Below are 20,533 nucleotides of genomic sequence, written 5' to 3'. Positions count from 1 at the left end.
TCTATTATTTCACATGGTATCAGAGCTAACGGTTGTTGATGTTGGGACCACGCCTGGTCATTGATGTTGGAACCACGACCGCAGTAATCTGCGCCTCGTGTGAGGGGGGCGTGTTGAGTATATCATCCCACATCGGCCTTGGGTAAAAATATTGTAGTGCTTATAATAGCTTGAGTTCGTGATCCCCTTGAGTTAACTTTTGGGGTTGAATTTGGCTAAAGTCTATTATTTCCGCAAAGGGTATGTTTCAAAGAATAACGTTCACACACATATTCATTTAAAATATTAATATCATTGTTTTCCTGTCATGTCTCCTCTTCTTTTCCTTACATTTCTTTCCACAAATTGTACAAGACAACCGCCTCTAACATTACATTATCGTTGATAGTGTAATTACTTTGACAAGTAGTGGACAATTTCTCCGATATCAATGCATACAATCTATGCCATTCGTTAAACTGTGCATCTCGACACATGTTTAGCATGCAATAGATGAATGTCGTTGGCGTGATTGGGTGGTAGTTGGCTCACGAGCATATGATGAGGTCTAACTAGTTGCTTCCAATTTATAGCATCTGTTTCTTGGTTCTTCCATGTCTTCAACAACTAAATCATCGATTTCTAACTGAACAATTAGTTCCATCAATTAATTATCGATTTCTAGGGTTTCTTTTTCAAATTATGGCTCATATTGACTTCTGAATACAGTTTAGTTGACTTACTCAGAGTTATTTTAGTATCTTGAGCTAATTAGGGCAATGGATCGGATATGGATCGGGTGAGGCCATATCCATATCCATATCCATTTATTTTTTTTACTTTTCATCCATCCATATCCATATCCGTCAGGTGAAGTAGGTTAATGGATAATTATCCATATCCGTTTAAATTTATTTTATTTTTAACAATTATAAGCGGTGGTTCACTATATACGATCAAAAGTAATATTTTTAATAGTTTATGCGACCAAAAGTCACATTTTACTAATCTATATAACAAATATTCAATAGATAACCTATTAAACGTGTAACTATATCGACATGTAAGTTGCTTACTTTTAGTTACATGAAATCACATTTGAACCACCAAAGTACGATAAATACATTTGATTATTTAAACAAAACAAAATATAAGAAGAAAGTTATATTTTTAGAGAAAATATAAAGAAAGATGAATATGAATATAATTAATGAAATATCACTACATAAATGATACTAATTTGAGTGATAAATTTATGTATTTAGTTATTTCGGGTGAAAGCGGGTTCATCCATGGATGAAATTTTTTCATCCACATCCATATCCATTTAGATCGTCCATATCCATGAATAATCGGGTGGATCGGATGGATATCCACTAGATCGGGTATCCATTGCCATCCCTAAGTGTGAGTAATGTTCTTCAGTGGCGATTTGATATAGGGTTGTAGTTCAAATGAAGGAGACAGCAACAAACTTGTGGAGATAGAAAGGAGCAAACAGTATTCCTCCGTCACCAAAACTCTGCTGCACTTGTCATTCAGGTTCATAAACAATCATAATTTACACTTTAACTGCCATCCTTTCTAAATTATATTATACTTCTATAAATACAAGATCATTATTTCTAATTCTTTGTTTTACTGTAAATAAAGATGAAAGATAGAATTTAAGGATGTGCATTGCCTCTTTTCACAATTGTCTTTCTCAATGGTTCTTATTGTCGTGTTGTCACATTGTGATTGTTTGTAGGAGAAAATGGTTTTATTCAGATTGATAGCTGTTATTTGCAGTGAAAGTTTAAGTCTAGCTTGCTTCTTAGTAATGGCTGGTTTGAGAATTGCTTGTCCTACTCATGTCTGCTTTTCTTTTTTGAATTATGCACTGATAACTTTCAAAACTAGACATAATATTTTACTAATATATCACGGGGATACTCATTTTGGAAATTAGATTAATACCCGTCCAAATAGTGCAAGTTCATTGAGTTATTTATGTGTGTCTGTCCTAAACTTTTTGTGACTTGTTATCACTATCTTCTAGAGGTAACTTTAAAGCTTGTTTTGAACTTGACCAACACTTTCTACCTTCCTGCAGACATTCTTTAGAGGAAGAAAGCTGTTGAAACTTGAAAGCAGAGCGTGGTAATGTACGAGAGCAGTTTTATGCGACTTATGGCGAAAACTTTGAAAGAGCTGTCAGGTGTTGTTCTGAAACATCTATTTGTTTGGGTCAAAAGGTGTATTATAATGTATAAAACGTATTAACTTCCAAGTCACTATAATTTAAACGTTGGTCTGGTCTAAATCCAATATGAATAGAGGTTCTTAATTCTCTTTAATGTTGATTCTTGAATGCTTTTCGTAAGTATTTATCTTCAGTCTTAATGTTGTATTATATTTGTTCATTTGATACTTTTTCTTGAATGTGATTTGTCTTAAATATAGGTTCTTTTCTTGAATGTAAATCACACTAAAGAAAAAATATCAAATGAACAAATATAAAACAACATTAAGACTCAAGATGAATAACAATCACGAAAAAACATTCATACTTCAACATTAAAGAGAATTAAGAACCTCTTTTTCAGCCACGGGAGAATCTTCACGGGTTGTCTTTCGCTTCAAATCCTTCTTGATCCTATGATAAACTTTTCCCTATTTCCGATCAATATTCTGGCCAGCAGTGGCGTTCGGTTAGCGGTGATGTGGTAACCTGTTGTTGGACTAGCTATCCTTAAATGTTGGTGCCTTTTTTGTTGGAGACTGCATTATGTAAAGGCGGTTGTGGAAAAGTTCTTCTGATGGACATTCTTACCTTAGTTATTGCTCATATCGGTCAAGGATTTTGTGTGTGTCTAGATATTGACCTTCAATGGAGTTTTTGATGTAGTATTGAGTCGTGAATTAAAAGTGGGCCATGAATTGGGTCATGAGTAGTTGGGCCGAAAACTAGATCCGCAGGACTATTTGAAGCTCACTTTTGGGCCTTTAACTTATGAGCAAAAAAGAATATGGCTGAATACTTGGCCTTTATTTTTAAAGGATTAGATAATCTTATCCTAAATTAGTTCCTATTTCCTAGTTTTATTTTTGGTATTTATATTCCGTATTTGTTTGGAGAAAAACTCAGTTTTAGTTTTTTTTTTTTTTAATATTTATTGTGAATAAAGAACAAGTTGCAGCTGTTTTTTTTATGTTTCTTTGGTATTGTTCAACTGCTTGTTACCGATAATTGTTTGGCCACGAATTGGGACATTATTGTCATTATAAATACACTATTAACCACACACCATTTCCACACCCACAACACTAATATGATGAAGATGCAAATGTAATCGAAAAATATTGCTTTGCTTTGACCTTAATGTTCTTCACACTTGTGTTTGTTTCTTCACAAGGTTTTGATTGTAACATCCTTGTTCTAGAGTGACCAAGTTCTTTCTGTAGGGGAAACACCCATAATTGCTACCCGCTTATTAATGGAATGTCAACAAAGCCGGTAGCCAAATTCACAATACACGAACTGTGGCCTGCTTACTATAAGGGGTGCTTGAACTACAATATTGTAGAGTTGTACCATTATAGTAAGCAGGCCACGGTCCGTGTATTGCGAATTTGGCTGCTGGCTTTGTTGGCATTCCATTAATAAGTGGGTAGTAACAAGGGGTGTTTTCGTTACAGAAAGAACCTAGCCACTCTAGAACAAGGATGTTATAATCAAAACCTCGTGAAGAAACAAACACAAGTGTGAAGTGTAGTGACCCAAACTTTTCTATGTTTATATATATATATATTAAATGAAATTGTTATTTACATGATTAAGTGTTTCCAACATGTTAAGCAATCAAACTTGTTAAGACTTGATTAATTGAAATAGGTTTCATATAGACAATTGACCACCCAAGTTGACCGGTGATTCACGAACGTTAAAACTTGTAAAAACTATACGATGACATATATATGGTTATATATATAGTTAACATAATTTTATTATAAGTATGTATCTCATTAGGTATTTTAACAATGAGTTATATACATAAAAATGAGACTATTAATTTAAGAAACTCGAAAACGATATATATAACGATTATCGTTATAACAACGTCTTACTAGGTACATATGAATCATATTAAGATATTGATACACTTGGTTAATTATGTTAAATGATAAGTAAATATATTATTAAGTGTATTAACAATGAAATACATATGTAAAAATAAGACTACTAACTTAATGATTTCGAAACGAGACATATATGTAACGATTATCGTTGTAACGAAATTTAACTGTATATACATCATACTAAGATATATTATATATCATAATATCATGATAATATAACAATTTAACATCTCATTTGTTATAATAAACAATGGGTTAACAACATTCAACAAGATCGTAAACCTAAAGGTTTCAAAACAACATTTACATGTAACGACTAACGATGACTTAACGACTCAGTTAAAATGTATATACATGTAGTGTTTTAATATGTATTCATACACTTTTGAAAGACTTCAAGACACTTATCAAAATACTTCTACTTAACAAAAATGCTTACAATTACATCCTCGTTCAGTTTCATCAACAATTCTACTCGTATGCACCCGTATTCGTACTCGTACAATACACAGCTTTTAGATGTATGTACTATTGGTATATACACTTCAATGATCAGCTCTTAGTAGCCCATGTGAGTCACCTAACACATGTAGGAACCATCATTTGGCAACTAGCATGAAATATCTCATAAAATTACAAAAATATGAGTAATCATTCATGACTTATTTACATGAAAACAAAATTACATATCCTTTATATCTAATCCATACACCAATGACCAAAAACACCTACAAACACTTTCATTCTTCAATTTTCTTCATCTAATTGATCTCTCTCAAGTTCTATCTTCAAGTTCTAAGTGTTCTTCATAAATTCCAAAAGTTCTAGTTTCATAAAATCAAGAATACTTTCAAGATTGCAAGTTTACTTCCAAGTTTTCTAAATCCATTCCAAGTAATCATCCAAGATCAAGAAACCTTTGTTACTTACAGTAGGTTATATTTCTAATACAAGGTAATAATCATATTCAAACTTTAATTCAATTTCTATAACTATAACAATCTTATTTCGAGTGGAAATCTTACTTGAAATTATTTTCGTGTCATGATTCTGCTTCAAGAACTTTCAAGCCATCCAAGGATCCTTTGAAGCTAGATCTATTTTTCTCATTTCCAGTAGGTTTATCCAAGGAACTTGAGGTAGTAATGATGTTCATAACATCATTCGATTCATACATATAAAGCTATCTTATTCGAAGGTTTAAACTTGTAATCACTAGAACATAGTTTAGTTAATTCTAAACTTGTTCGCAAATAAAAGTTAATCCTTTTAACTTGACTTTTAAAATCAACTAAACACATGTTCTATATCTATATGATATGCTAACTTAATGATTTAAAACCTGGAAACACGAAAAACACCGTAAAACCGGATTTACGCCGTCGTAGTAACACCGCGGGCTGTTTTGGGTTAGTTAATTAAAAACTATGATAAACTTTGATTTAAAAGTTGTTATTCTGAGAAAATGATTTTTATTATGAACATGAAACTATATCCAAAAATTATGGTTAAACTCAAAGTGGAAATATGTTTTCTAAAATGGTCATCTAGACGTCGTTCTTTCGACTGAAATGACTACCTTTACAAAAATGACTTGTAACTTATTTTTCCGACTATAAACCTATACTTTTTCTGTTTAGATTCATAAAATAGAGTTCAATATGAAACCATAGCAATTTGATTCACTCAAAACGGATTTAAAATGAAGAAGTTATGGGTAAAACAAGATTGGATAATTTTTCTCATTTTAGCTACGTGAAAATTGGTAACAAATCTATTCCAACCATAACTTAATCAACTTGTATTGTATATTATGTAATCTTGAGATACCATAGACACGTATACAATGTTTCGACCTATAATGTCGACACATCTATATATATTTCGGAACAACCATAGACACTCTATATGTGAATGTTGGAGTTAGCTATACAGGGTTGAGGTTGATTCCAAAATATATATAGTTTGAGTTGTGATCAATACTGAGATACGTATACACTGGGTCGTGGATTGATTCAAGATAATATTTATCGATTTATTTCTGTACATCTAACTGTGGACAGCTAGTTGTAGGTTACTAACGAGGACAACTGACTTAATAAACTTAAAACATCAAAATATATTAAAAGTGTTGTAAATATATTTTGAACATACTTTGATATATATGTATATATTGTTATAGGTTCGTGAATCAACCAGTGGCCAAGTCTTACTTCCCGACGAAGTAAAAATCTGTGAAAGTGAGTTATAGTCCCACTTTTAAAATCTAATATTTTTGGGATGAGAATACATGCAGGTTTTATAAATGATTTACAAAATAGACACAAGTACGTGAAACTACATTCTATGGTTGAATTATCGAAATCGAATATGCCCCTTTTTATTAAGTCTGGTAATCTAAGAATTGGGGAACAGACACCCTAATTGACGCGAATCCTAAAGATAGATCTATTGGGCCTAACAAACCCCATCCAAAGTACCGGATGCTTTAGTACTTCGAAATTTATATCATGTCCGAAGGAGGATCCCGGAATGATGGGGATATTCTTATATATGCATCTTGTTAATGTCGGTTAACAGGTGTTCACCATATGAATGATTTTTATCTCTATGTATGGGATGTGTATTGAAATATGAAATCTTGTGGTCTATTGTTACGATTTGATATATATAGGTTAAACCTATAACTCACCAACATTTTTGTTGACGTTTAAAGCATGTTTATTCTCAGGTGAATACTAAGAGCTTCCGCTGTTGCATACTAAAATAAGGACAAGATTTGGAGTCCATGTTTGTATGATATTGTGTAAAAACTGCATTCAAGAACTGATTTCGATGTAACATATTTGTATTATAAACCATTATGTAATGGTCGTATGTAAACATGATATTTTAGATTATCATTATTTGATAATCTACGTAAAGCTTTTTAAACCTTTATTTATGAAATAAAGGTTATGGTTTGTTTTAAAAATGAATGCAGTCTTTGAAAAACGTCTCATATAGAGGTCAAAACCTCGCAACGAAATCAATTAATATGGAACGTTTTTAATCAATAAGAACGGGACATTTCATGAAGAACATTAAGGTCAAAGCAATGTTGTTCGGTTGCATCTTCCTCATATTAGTGTTGGGGGTGTGGAAATGGTGTGTGTTTAATAGTGTATTTATAATGAAAATAATGTCCCAATTCGTGGCCAAACAATTATTGGTAACAAGCAGTTGAACAATACGAAAGAAACATAAAAAAAACCAGCAGTAGCTTGTTCTTCATTCACGATAAAAAAAAAAAAAAAAAAAAAAAAAACTGAGTTTTTCTCCAAACAAATACGGAATATAAATACCAAAAAGAAAGCTAGGAAATAGGAACTAATTTAGGATAAGATTGTCTAATCCTTTAAAAATCACAGCTAAGTATTCAACGATATTCTTTCTTGCTCATCAAGCTAAAGGTCAAAAAGTGAGCTTCAAAATAGTCCTGCAGATCTAGTTTTCGGCCCAACTGCTCACGACCCAATTTCTCATGGCCCACTCTTAAGTCACGACTCAATCCTACATCAGTTTTGCCTCCCAAATTTTAACTATTCCTTTTGTGTGGAAGATTTTACTTTCTTTAAAGGAGGTAATTTTGCCCTGAAAGTTAATACATTCTAACTTCATTTCAGTATCCTGCCCCTAGGCAAATGCTGATATCAGTGTTACATTTTTTGGAACCAATTATCTGATTGGTGCTATTTGAAGTTGCAATACTCAGATTCTGATTTTGGAACCAAATTCCGAGCCTGATTATTTACGTGTCAGTTTTGGATGGTCATTTATATTAATGGCGACAAAACTCATTACTTTTAGGTTTTATTAATCCGAGTTCATTACATCTGGTTAATATTTAACTATAGTTTTCTATTTCTTTACCACTAATCACATAAACACACGTACTTAAATAATTTTTTCATCAGACACTTGCAGCACGCAATATGAGCTGCATCATTATATTGAGCTAGGATCCCCAGTTACACTATGATATGGTTTACTACTATCAAAATCTAATAACATTTTCTGTTACAATGTCATGGTCTATGTTTCCCATGGATCATGTGATCATGTCAGCATTATCTCCATAGGATGGCAGCATGCACTCAAAGTTATGAAACAGTTTTACCTGTTGATATATCACCTGAATTCCCTAGTTACGCATGCCTTCTTGGTAATACACTTGAAGTTATGAAAGATGCTTTGGCTTGGGATGCATGTCCGTATGACATGGTAAGTAAGTCTAGCTATTTACTTTCATAATGCAGTTTATATTTCTCTCTTTGTTTGTAAAGATTCCATGGTATTTTTTATGTTGCAATGTTACATTCATCTATTTATCTTTCTTTATTCAGCCCATAGATTTTGCTAACGTTACAACATTATTGATGTAGGTACTTCCTCCTAACCAATCATTATATAGGGAAAGTACACAAGCAAGTACGTTCTTCAAGTATAGTTGAATTAACTTTTTTACATTCTGCTTTTGTGAAGTTCAATATATCTGCCACATGTTCAATCATTAAATTTCTGTAAATATGCTTCTGGTTTTATAAAATTTAAGGATTGCAGATTCAATAACGGGTGGTGATAATATGATTCTTGAAGCACCAGCAGTGGTGCCTCTTAGTAAGGAACTAGAAAAACAGATTTCAAATGCTTTAGATCTGACTTTTTTCCCGAAAACTGGTATGCTATTTTGATATTCTGTACTGATGGTGCTATTTCAATGCGTTATGGAAATCGTTCAATTTGGGTTCTAATGTGTTGCTAATGGGTAAAACTTACTAGTTTCATTATAAAAAGGAAAGGGTCAAAAGATTTTGAATGTCTATTCATATGTTTTAACACTATATGCTTGCCAAGTAGACAGATGCTCTGCTTGAAGGCTCTTCGCCTGTTGCTGATTCAAGCAAAGATAAAAACAAGGACGATGACAGAGCAGCTGTTGGTGCAGTTTGATCTTTTCTTCACGTGACTTTTACCATTATACCCCTTGAGAATGTTATGGCAGTTCTAGCTTACATAACGGAGTTAGTATCTGTACTCTGGAGTTTCATAAAAAGATATCACGTGGGTCTTCCTTGTCTCTAGTATCAACGTACCTGCCCGGTGATGCATTTGGTTGGCTGTTGCCTTTGGCAGTTTTCTGTCCTGTATACAAGTGTGTATCTTCTTTTTTAGGGATTTACTACAATTTTTTAGAGTATTCTCCAAGTTTAAGCTGAAAAACATGTATTTGCATATCAGGCACATGCTTATGATCTTAGACATCAGAATATTGATTGTTATTTTGAGACAGGTACTGCATGGCCTAGCTGTTTATACGAAAAATTGAAGTGGTTGTAGTTCAAATGAAGGAGACAGCAACAAACCCATGGAACAAGCTCAGATAGAAAGGAGCAAAACAGCATTCCTCCGTCAGCAAAACTCTGCTGCACTTGTCATTCAGGTTCATAAAAAATCATAATTTACACTTTAACTTCCATCCTTTCTAAATTATACTTCTATAAATGCAAGATCATTATTTCTAATTCTTTGTTTTACTGTAAATGAAAATAGAATTTGTAAAGTTTAAGTCTAGCTTGCTTCGTAGTAATGTTTTTGGGTCTATTAGAAATAGAATGGCTGGCTTGAGAATTGCTTGTCCCACTCATGTCTGCTTTTATTTTCTGAAGTATGCACTGATAACGTTCAAAATTAGACATATAATTTTACCATTCAAACAGGTGCAAGTTCATGAGTAATTTTCTGTGACTCGTTATCACTATCTTCTAGAGGTAACTTTTAAGCTTGTTTTGAACTTGACCAACACTTTCTACTTTCCTGCAGAAATGCTTTAGAGGAAGAAAGCTGGTGAAAACAGAGCATGGTAATGTACGAGAGCAGTTTTACGCCACTTATGGCGAAAACTGTGAAAGAGCTGACAGGTTTTGTTCTGAAACATCTGTTTGTATGGGTCAAAAGGTGTATTTTAATGTATAAAATGTATTAACTTCTAAGTCATCATAATTTAAACGCTGGTCTGGTCTAATTCCAATATGAATAGTGGTATATATCTTTTACACATAATTGTCTGTAAAGTTTTAAAAACTTCTGACTAAAATTGTTTCGACTTAACCCAAACGTGACTTGGTAAACACATTATAAAATCAGCCATTCTGATCTGCTACCCGCTCACCCATTTTGTGACCTCTAGTTTGTGCTGTCTAACTCCTTTTGTTCATCTTCGACACTCAGGAAATGCTTTGGACCAGATTCAGATTTTCTTCAGAAATTGCTATACTTTTTTAGTCCACTGAATGCTTCAGATTCGTCCACTCTCATGAAGGCATGCGATATGCTTTCAGAACTTACTAAAGACCCTAATACTGATCATGTGGTAGAGCGTACTTTGAACCTTTTTGGTGACTCATGTTATTCATCTACGCATGCTTTGGTGAACTACAGAGTGAGGAAACTTGCTTATGCCCGTATTCAAGCTATACATCTTAATAGGTTCGTTTCTTAACTAGTTTATGCAATGTATCATGTATCACATTGGGTATTTATCATGAAAATTTTGCGAGTATGCATTGTTTTAAGGATTAAATGGACTAGTATTTATAAGCTATCATTCTCCGTGGAGTAATATTACGCTCTTTACAGAGATCTGTTCAAAGATCAATTGTTTTTGCCATCCTCGGACTGGGATCAACAACCAGGTATCCGAATGTTGAAAGCAGTTTGATTCATCATAAGCTTCCATGGTCTTGTAACTTAATCAGCTACCTTTTGCGGCAAAAAAATATTCAAGATCTTCAGGGAAATTATTATAACATGAAAGGTATACTTCCAAATAATAATGTAATGCTTATTTAGTGCTACCAGAGGTGGCAAAATGGTGGGTTAGAATAGAACATGTAATTTTAGCAACGAGTCTAAATAGGCCATGTTGGGTGTTTTGAACTCCATAGATTATCACTTCCTTTAACTGGATCATTAAAATGTTGATATTATTTCTTTTAACAATGTGATTTAAGAGGTTGAGTCAGCTTTTAAATACGACGAGTCACACTTAGACATCCAAATCCTATGGCATGTTACATGTTTATTCAAGCTGTCAAAGTTATCTGTTTGACTTTTTAGATGTTATTGTAAACCTAAATTAACCTGTTTCTATGCAAAAGGGTTTGACATTGTCACTTTAATAATTTCATGTCTTACCACAACACCACCAACCTAACGCCACTGCTTTCTGGAATATTGATCGGAAATGGGGAAAGATTTATCATAGGGTGAAGAAGGGTTTAAAGCGGAAGATAAATCGTGATTCTAAAAATAATAAAAAATACTCAAGAATCGAGATTAAATTCAATCATTCAAGAAGAATCAAAACTAAAAAATGGGCATTCAAGAAAAGAACTACATTTAAGACAAATCACATTCAAGAAAAAGCATCAAATGAACAAATATAAAACAACATTAAGACTCGAGATGAGTACAATCACGAAAAAACATTCATACATCAACATTAAAGAGAATTAAGAACCTCTTTTTCAGCCATGGGAGAATCTTCACGGGTTGTCTTTCGCTTCAAACCCTTCTTCATTCTATGATAAACCTTTCCCCATTTCCGATCAATATTCCTGCCAGCAGTGGCGTTCGGTTGGTGGTGATGTGGTAACCTGTTGTTGGACTAGCTATCCTTAAATGTTGGTGCCTTTTTTTGTAGGAGACTGCATTATGTAAAGGCGGTTGTGGAAAAGTTCTTCTGATGGACATTCTTATCTTAGTTATTGCTCATATCGGTCAAGGACTTTGTGTGTCCAGATATTGACCTTCAATGGAGTTTTTGATGTAGGATTGAGTCGTGAATTAAAAGTGGGCCATGAGAAATTGGATCGTGAGCAGTTGGGCCGAAAACTAGATCCGCATGACTTTTTTGAAGCTCACTTTTGGGCCTTTAGCTTGATGAGCAAGAAAGAATATGGCTGAATACTTGAGTGATTTTTAAAGGATTAGATAATCTTATTCTAAATTAGTTCCTATTTCCTAGTTTTCTTTTTGGTATTTATATTCTGTATTTGTTTGGAGAAAAACTCAGTTTTAGTTTTTTTTCTAATATTTATCGTGAATAAAGAACAAGCTGCCACTGTTTTTTTGGTATTGTTCAACTGTTTGTTACCAATAATTGTTTGACCACGAATTGGGACATTATTTTCATTATAAATACACTATTAAACACACCATTTCCACACCCACAACACTAATATGATGAAGATGCAAATGCAATCGAACAACATTGCTTTGACCTTAATGTTCTTCACACTTGTGTTTGTTTCCTCACAAGGTTTTTGTTTATAACATCCTTGTTCCAGAGTGGCCAGGTTCTTTCGGTAACGGAAACACCCCTAGTTGCTACCCGCTTGTTAATCGTATGCGAACAAAGCCAGCAACCAAATTCACAATACACGGACTGTGGCCTGCTTACTATAAGGGGTGCTTGAACTACAATATTGTAGAGTTGTACCATTACAGTAAGCAGGCCACAGTTCGTGTATTGTGAATTTGGCTGCTGACTTTGTTGGCGTTCCATTAATAAGCGGGTAGCAACAAGGGGTGTTTCCGTTACAGAAAGAACCTGGCCCCTCTGGAACAAGGATGTTATAATCCAAACCTTGTGAAGAAACAAACACAAGTGTGAAGAACATTAAGGTCAAAGCAATGTTGTTCGATTGCATTTGCATCTTCATCATATTAGTGTTGTGAGTGTGGAAATGGTGTGTGTTTAATAGTGTATTTATAATGAAAATAATGTCTCAATTCGTGGCCAAACAATTATTGGTAATAAGCAGTTGAACAATACCAAAGAAATATAAAAATAAAAAAAACAGCCGCAGCTTGTTCTTTATTCACGATAAATATTAAAAAAAAAAAAAAAAAACTAAAACCGAGTTTTTCCCCAAACAAATACGGAATATAAATACCAAAAAAGAAAGCTAGGAAATAGGAACTAATTTAGGATAAGATTATCTAATCCTTTAAAAATCACAGCTAAGTATTCAGCCATATTCTTTCTTGCTCATCAAGCTAAAGGCCCAAAAGTGAGCTTCAAAATAGTTCTGCAAATCTAGTTTTCGGCACAACTGCTCACGACCCAAATTCTCATGGACCACTCTTAATTCACGACTCAATCCTACATCAGTTTTGCCTCAAAAATTTTAACTATTCCTTTTGTGTGGAAGATTTTACCTTCTTTAAAGGAGGTAATTTTGCCCTGAAAGTTAATACATTCTAACTTCATTTCAGTATCCTGCCCCGAGGCAAAGGCTGATATCAGTGTTACATTTTTTTGGAACCAATTATCTGATTGGTGCTATTTGAAGTTGCAATACTCAGATTCTGATTTTGGAACCAAATTCCGAGCCTGATTATTTACGTGTCAATTTGTCAGTTTTGGATGGTCATTTATATTAATGGCCACAAAACTCATTACTTTTAGGTTTTATTAATCCAAGTTCATTACATCTGGTTAATATTTAACTATAATTTTCTATTTCTTTACCACTAATCACATAAACACACTAGTTAAATAACTTTTTCATCAGACACTTGCAGCACGCAATATGAACTGCATCATTATACTGAGCTAGGATCCCCAGTTACACTATGATATGGTTTACTACTATCAAAATCTAATAACATTTACTGTTACAATGTCAAGGTCTATGTTTCCCATGGATCATGTCAGCATTATCTCCATAGGATGGCAGCATGCACTCAAAGTTATGAAACAGTTTTACCTGTTGATATATCAACTGAATTCCCTAGTTATGCATGCCATCTTGCTAATACACTTGAAGTTATTAAAGATGCTTTGGCTCGGGATGCATGTCCATATGACATGGTAAGTCTAGCTATATTTACTTTCATAATGCAGTTTATATTTCTCTCTTTGTTTGTAAAGATGCTATGGTAGTTTTTATGCTGCAATGTAACATTCGTCTGTTTATCTATATTTATTCAGGCCATAGATTTTGCTAGCGTTGCAACATTATTGCTGGAGGTACTTCCTCCTATCCAATCATCTTATAGGGGAAGTACACAAGCAAGTATGTTCTTCAAGTATAGTTGAATTATCTATTTTACATTCTGCTTTTGTGAAGTTCACTATATCTGCCACATGTTCAATGCATTAGATTTCTGTAAATATGCTTCTGGTTTTATGAAATATAAGTATTGCAGATTCAATAATGGGTGATGATGAAGCACCAGCAGTGGTGCCTCTAGTAAGGAACTGGTATGCTATTTTGATATTCTGTACTGATGGTGCTATTTCAATGCGTTATGGAAATGGTTCGATTTGGGTTCTAAGGTGTTGGTAATGTGTAAAACTTACAAAATTCTATTATAATAAGGAATGGGTCAAATGGGACAAAAGAATTTGAATGTTTATTCATTTGCTTACATTGTCTTAAATTTCTTTATTTTAAGAATTGATATTGTTCTTTTAGTAATATAACCGAGTTTCTATACCAGCACTATCATGTGTAAGAATTTGTCTTAAGTTTAACAGTTTATACTTGCCAAGTAGACGGATGCTCTGCTTGGAGGCTCTTTGCTTGTTACTGATTCAAGCAAAGATAAAAATAAGGACAATGAAGCAGCAGCTGTTGGTGCATTTTGTTATTTTCTTCACGTGACTTTTACCATTATACCCCTTGAGAGTGTTATGGCAGTTCTAGCTTACAGAACGGAGTTAGTATCTGTACTCTGGAGTTTCATAAAAAGATCACATGTGGACAAAAAATGGTCTTCCTTGTCTCTGGTATCAACTTACCTGCCCGGGGATGCATTTGGTTGGCTGTTGCCTTTAGCTGTTTTTTTTGCCCTGTATACAAGTGTGTATCTTCTTTTTTAGGGATTTACTACAATTGTTTAGGGTATTCTCCAAGTTTAAGCTGAAAAGCATGTATTTGTATATCAGGCACGTGCTTATGATTTTAGACAATGAAGAGTTCTATGAGCAGCAAAAGCCATTGTCACTAAATGACATCAGATTATTGATTGTTATCGTGAAACAGGTACTACACTGAGTACCTGTTTATACAACAAATTGAAGTGGTTTTTTCTAACTTTCTAATTTCTATTCTACAACTAATTTTGGATGTGTGCTTGTTTGTCTAGGCTTTGTGGCAGATCCTTTGGTTGAACCCTGTGGGCCCAATGAAATTTACTACAAATTCTCTTTCCTTCAAGAAGCATTGTGTAGAATTTGTTCAGGATAGGGTTAGTGTTGTGGCTTCTGAACTTCTTTCGCATGTATGAAAATGCATCAAATATTGTACTTTGACCCTTGTGGGAAATCTTAGAGGTATCAAATTAGCTCGGTTGAAATGAGTCGAGTTGACTTTATAGGAAACACTGCAAAAATTCCAAGTTTTTTCTTCTTTCTTTTTTCCTTTTTCAATAGAAAATTAATCTGTCAAATATGATCACACAATTACAATAGAAATCTTATGTAAATCTTTTGTTACAGTTGCACGACTGGAATAATAGAAGGCAGATTGCACACCCTACTGACTTCTATGCTGATGGTGTCAATGATCACTTCATTTCTCAAGTAAGAACTATTTCATTGATTCTGACCAATTAATTATTGTAAAGTTTGAGTATCTGTCTAAATGGAAGATATTCTTGTACAGGCTATGATTGAAAACACAAGGGCATATGACATACTAAAACAAGCTCCTTTCTTGGTGCCATTTACAAGCCGAGTTAAATTATTCAGTGTGAGTTGCAATTCCTATTTCTATATACGTATCAAAGCCGAGTTATATTTTTATCATTACAAATTCCTACTTCTATATACGTATCAACTTGTTGCATGTAGATTTACTACTTCTTAATTGATGTCAAACTCTGCAGGCACTGGTTGCTGCAATCAAGGATAGACCTGGATCTCATGCACTTTTCAACCGAAGCAGTTTTAAGATAAGACGAGACCATATACTAGAAGACGCTTTCAGTCAGCTGAACACATTACCAGCAGAGGATCTTTGTGGAGTGGTACATTCTTGTAAAACATATAATTCATTTAAAGCAAAACCTTGGGTAAAAATAGTACTTGAAGCAGTTATTGTGGTTAAATAATTGTGGAGGTGAAGGCTTAAGGTGGCAATCTCGACCCATTTAGCTTGAATGGGTCAATTTGGGATATCACATGTCAAATGACTATTAGCTTTTATATAATTTTTGTATTTTTTTTTCTGATTTTCTTTGTAATCATATTTATTGAGCTAATTACTTCTAAATTTTTTACAAATGAACAAGAAAGGTTTTGAGTTCAAGCTAACCTAAACCGGTGCTAAGTAATGGTTTCAACGTGTACAGTCTTATCATTTTTGATCTGCCATTTTGCAACTCTAGTCTGACTATGTTACGAGTGTACAATTATTTTTTGCTTTCTCATGTAGATTCAGGTAACTTTTGTTAATGAATTTGGAGATGAGGAAACCGGTATCGATGCTGATGAGATTTTTAAAGATTCTATGAAGAATCTCACTCGAGCAGCTTTTGATATACAGTATGTACTATTCAAGGTTGTACCATTTATATTTATATTTATATTCATACTATAATAGCATAGTTTCTTTACATCGATTATTTTTTTGTCTTGTTTCTCAGATTCTTTTTCGTTAGAAGCGTTTGTTCTATTTTTTCCTTGTGATATATTTTATCTTATAAATCCTATCACCTATAAATTATAATGTATGTTTTTGGTATTCCTAGGAGACTGTTGATCATCTACTCTACCCTAATCCTGGATCTGGAATGATACATGAACAGCATTTGCATTTATTTCATTTTCTTGGAATTATTCTTGGAAAGGTATGCCTCATTTTGAAACGACTTGAATAATCATTACCAAGCTCAAGGCTTTTTTTTCTGTACACAATCTCATGACATGTGCGATGTCAGTTTCTAGTGCCTTTTTTTCTGTGGAGTGCTCATATTTTTTTTAACTATTAGGTTGTGCTCATCCCCAGTAACCGCTGAACCTTTTTATTTTCATGTAATGATGCAACAGTGCATACCATATAACAAATTTTTTTTTGCCTTTGTTTTGGGCATATGGTAGTTTTACCTTTTGTGATATCTTAAAAAATTAATAGTTTTGAATGTTTCACATACATCATTCCCCATCTCTTGAAGGGTTGCTTCTCATTTTGATTTTGATATTAATTATTGATTGATTACTATCATTGTATGTTAACTTCTCATTTTGATATTGATTATTGATTACTATATTATTGTCCTGCGTTTGTAGGCAATGTTTGAAGGAATTCCTGTTGATATATCATTTGCAACTTTTTTCTTGAGCAAACTAAAGCAAAAGTAAGTTCTGTATACTTTCTTTTACTTGGTTCCAGGGTGTTTTTTTTCCTTTTCTTTTTATGTTAGCTACATCCTGTTTCTGTTTACAAGTTCTATCTGTATCTGTATGCATAGTATATTAATAATTAATCAATAATAAATTAATTGTAGTATAATTGCTCATAGATGGTTTATCTTAGACAGCTGCTAAGCAAATGTAGATGGTAATGTACTTCGAAGACAGTTCATAATTTATAGTATTTTAGTTTTTTTTCTTTAATTCATGTTCAGTATTAACAACATGTATGTAGGTGAGTTTAATTAGAATAAAGACGGACGAAAATAAGTCAAATTATAGTTCACGTTTTTCCTAATCTGCTTAAGTTATGATGTTATTTGCATGCACATGGTGTTATCTATTTTAATGTGCATCTCCCTTCAGGCACAACTCTTTGAATGATCTGCCTTCGTTGGATCCAGATTTATATCGACACCTTATGTTCCTAAAGGTTTGTCGCTTTCTTTCTATCTGCGTCTTTGTAACTCTGTGAGCTCATGTTTATTAATAACATATTAATTTGCTTGAATTCGTGTTTTTATATGTATTATTCTTATTGGAATACCATTTCCATGGACCCGTATGCAATAATATCCATGTGAATAATATCCATGTGGTTATGCAATTTTGTTCATATTTGTCCTTTCTCCCAACATAATTGATCTATATCCGTATGAATTGTGCTTATTTCCCTATTTGTTAAATTTAGAAGTTCATGTTGTAATTTTTCTAGTTCCTTTTAAAAAAATTTAAACCTTCACCCCGATCAATTTCAGCCTCTAGTGTCTACGACAAATTACACCACCTGAAAAATGGTTTCACAGACTTTTCAAAGATGTTTATCATTTTCCAAAATGTTTGAAACTTTTACGAATTGTCAGCTGTATATACCTGTTTGTCCAAATACTACATATATTTGTTTACCAAAGTATTTATATCCAACAACAAATTGGTCCTTGCTTACGATAGCAGCTGTATGTAAATTTGTATTAGCATGTATATAGATGTATGTAAATCTGTATGTATACATGTGTCTATAGGGTTAGCTAAAACGTACAAAGGATGTCTAGTTGTGGGTATTAGGGGTGAGAAGATCACTGAAGATGAACTTAAAATGACCTGAAAAAGAATGAAATAGAAATGAAAACTAAAATGAGAATGAGAATGCTACATAATTAGATGTTAGATGTAATAATAAAAATAGAAGTATATTGAGATAAGGGCACTTTGGTCATTTCAGTGTCAAAAGGATGTAATTGCTTAAAATTGCGTACAATTAGGATGGTGCGTGCAAAAACTGCAAACCACATGGACGATCCTATGTAGTATACACTTATTAGTATTAGTCAAATAGGATCCATAATCTTCTGAATTGTTGCTTATACATGCTTGGAAAACCGAAAATTAAAAAGATCCATATGTTTATTATAATGTCTGAGCTTGTCTAATAATTTTAATTTGGTATGATCTGTAGCACTATGAAGGTGACTTGGCAGAGTTAGAGCTATACTTTGTAATTGATACTAATGAATATGATCAACAAAAAACAGAAGAGCTGATTCCAGGCGGAAAAAATTTACGTGTCTTGAATACAAATGTTATCCAATATATTCATCTTGTTTCCAATCACCGCCTGAATACTAAGGTTTTTATATTTTTTCATCTATATTCTTTGAAAATCACATTCTTTGTGTTTTATGAGCTTGTAATAATACAATGCTTCATTGAATTTAGATACGCCATCAAAGTTCTTATTTCTTAAAAGGATTTCAACAGCTAATACCGAAAGATTTGATTGACTTGTTTACTGAGCGTGAACTTCAGGTTCTTTGACACTTGACCTTTTGTTTTGATTAGCAACATGTATGCATTCTATTTATCGTTCATTTCAGCTATATGACTTCTTTATTTCTTTTCTTTTTACCTCTATTCATGCAGCTTATGATATCAGGATCAGTTGATAACTCAATGTGGATGATCCCCGGTCAAACACCAATTAATGCTGGTGGCTATCTTTGTGTAAGTTATATTCTGAATCTCTCAATCTCATACTTCCTTTCAAACTGGTAGTATCCTTTTTTTTGTTAAAATTTTTGCCGCAATATTTGTTGAAATTTTTTGCAAGTAGAATGCACCCAGAAGAACACGAACAAAATTATTAAACCTAATATAGAGTGGGTTGACTTTGAACACAGATGGTGCGCTAGGTCCACTTGGCTCGGACTTGCCTGCCTAGGGTTTGGATTTGAAGATTCTCCTAGCTGAAGATTGATTCTAAAGTTTGCCCGTCTCTTGTTATATCTCTGATCTGTTATCTGAACTTAATGTATTTTGATTATTAATCTTCTATAGGAAAGCTGCAGTTTCACAAATTTAATAATGTAAATTAGTTGTCTTGTTAGATGGATGCCCTCATTCATCTAACATGCTCTCATAACACATCCGATCCTCTTGTTGTTTCCCGCCTTCCGTACCTGTTCTTCTCATGGGGGTGGGTATGAATACGATAAAATCGGACCTTGTCTTCTTGGATGTTCTGTGAGTAATGTTTCACATGCGTTAAAAAAGGAAAGATCCTGCTTTTACTTTATGAACTTGAATCTAATTGGACAAAGTTTTATTTCATATTTATTTTAACAAGTTTTGGGGTCAATCGAAGCAAATCAAAGTGCGGTTGACAATGTAAGAGCTTTTAACGGATGTTACGCTTTTTTTGTATATAACTATGTTTTCAATGAGCTTAACGTAACCCATAAAACAATAGTGTAACAACCCACCTTTTCGCTAACATTTTCGTTAAAATATTTAACGACCGTTACTATTTTCGTTACTTACATTTACAATGCCAACGTGTAATTGATTAATTTCCCGGCATTCGTAAATGACAATTAGTGTTCTTAATTATATATATCTATATATCTATATAAATGAGAGATTTGATTAGCTTACATGTCATTAGCTTCTTAAATATTGTATATTAAGCCA

The 20,533-nt window shown here is 33.2% G+C and overlaps 1 pseudogene; it reads left to right on the top strand.

The window, feature by feature from the left end:
• The first annotated feature begins 1,393 nt into the window (after positions 1 to 1,393).
• Positions 1,394 to 19,935, top strand: LOC139886019 (E3 ubiquitin-protein ligase UPL6-like; annotated as a pseudogene).
• The last annotated feature ends 598 nt before the right edge of the window (positions 19,936 to 20,533 follow it).

Source organism: Rutidosis leptorrhynchoides, chromosome 1 (assembly GCF_046630445.1).
Source record: "Rutidosis leptorrhynchoides isolate AG116_Rl617_1_P2 chromosome 1, CSIRO_AGI_Rlap_v1, whole genome shotgun sequence".
Lineage (NCBI taxonomy): Eukaryota > Viridiplantae > Streptophyta > Magnoliopsida > Asterales > Asteraceae > Rutidosis > Rutidosis leptorrhynchoides.
The sequence above is the reverse complement of the archived record's forward strand: the minus strand, read 5'-3'. Positions and strand labels throughout refer to the sequence as shown.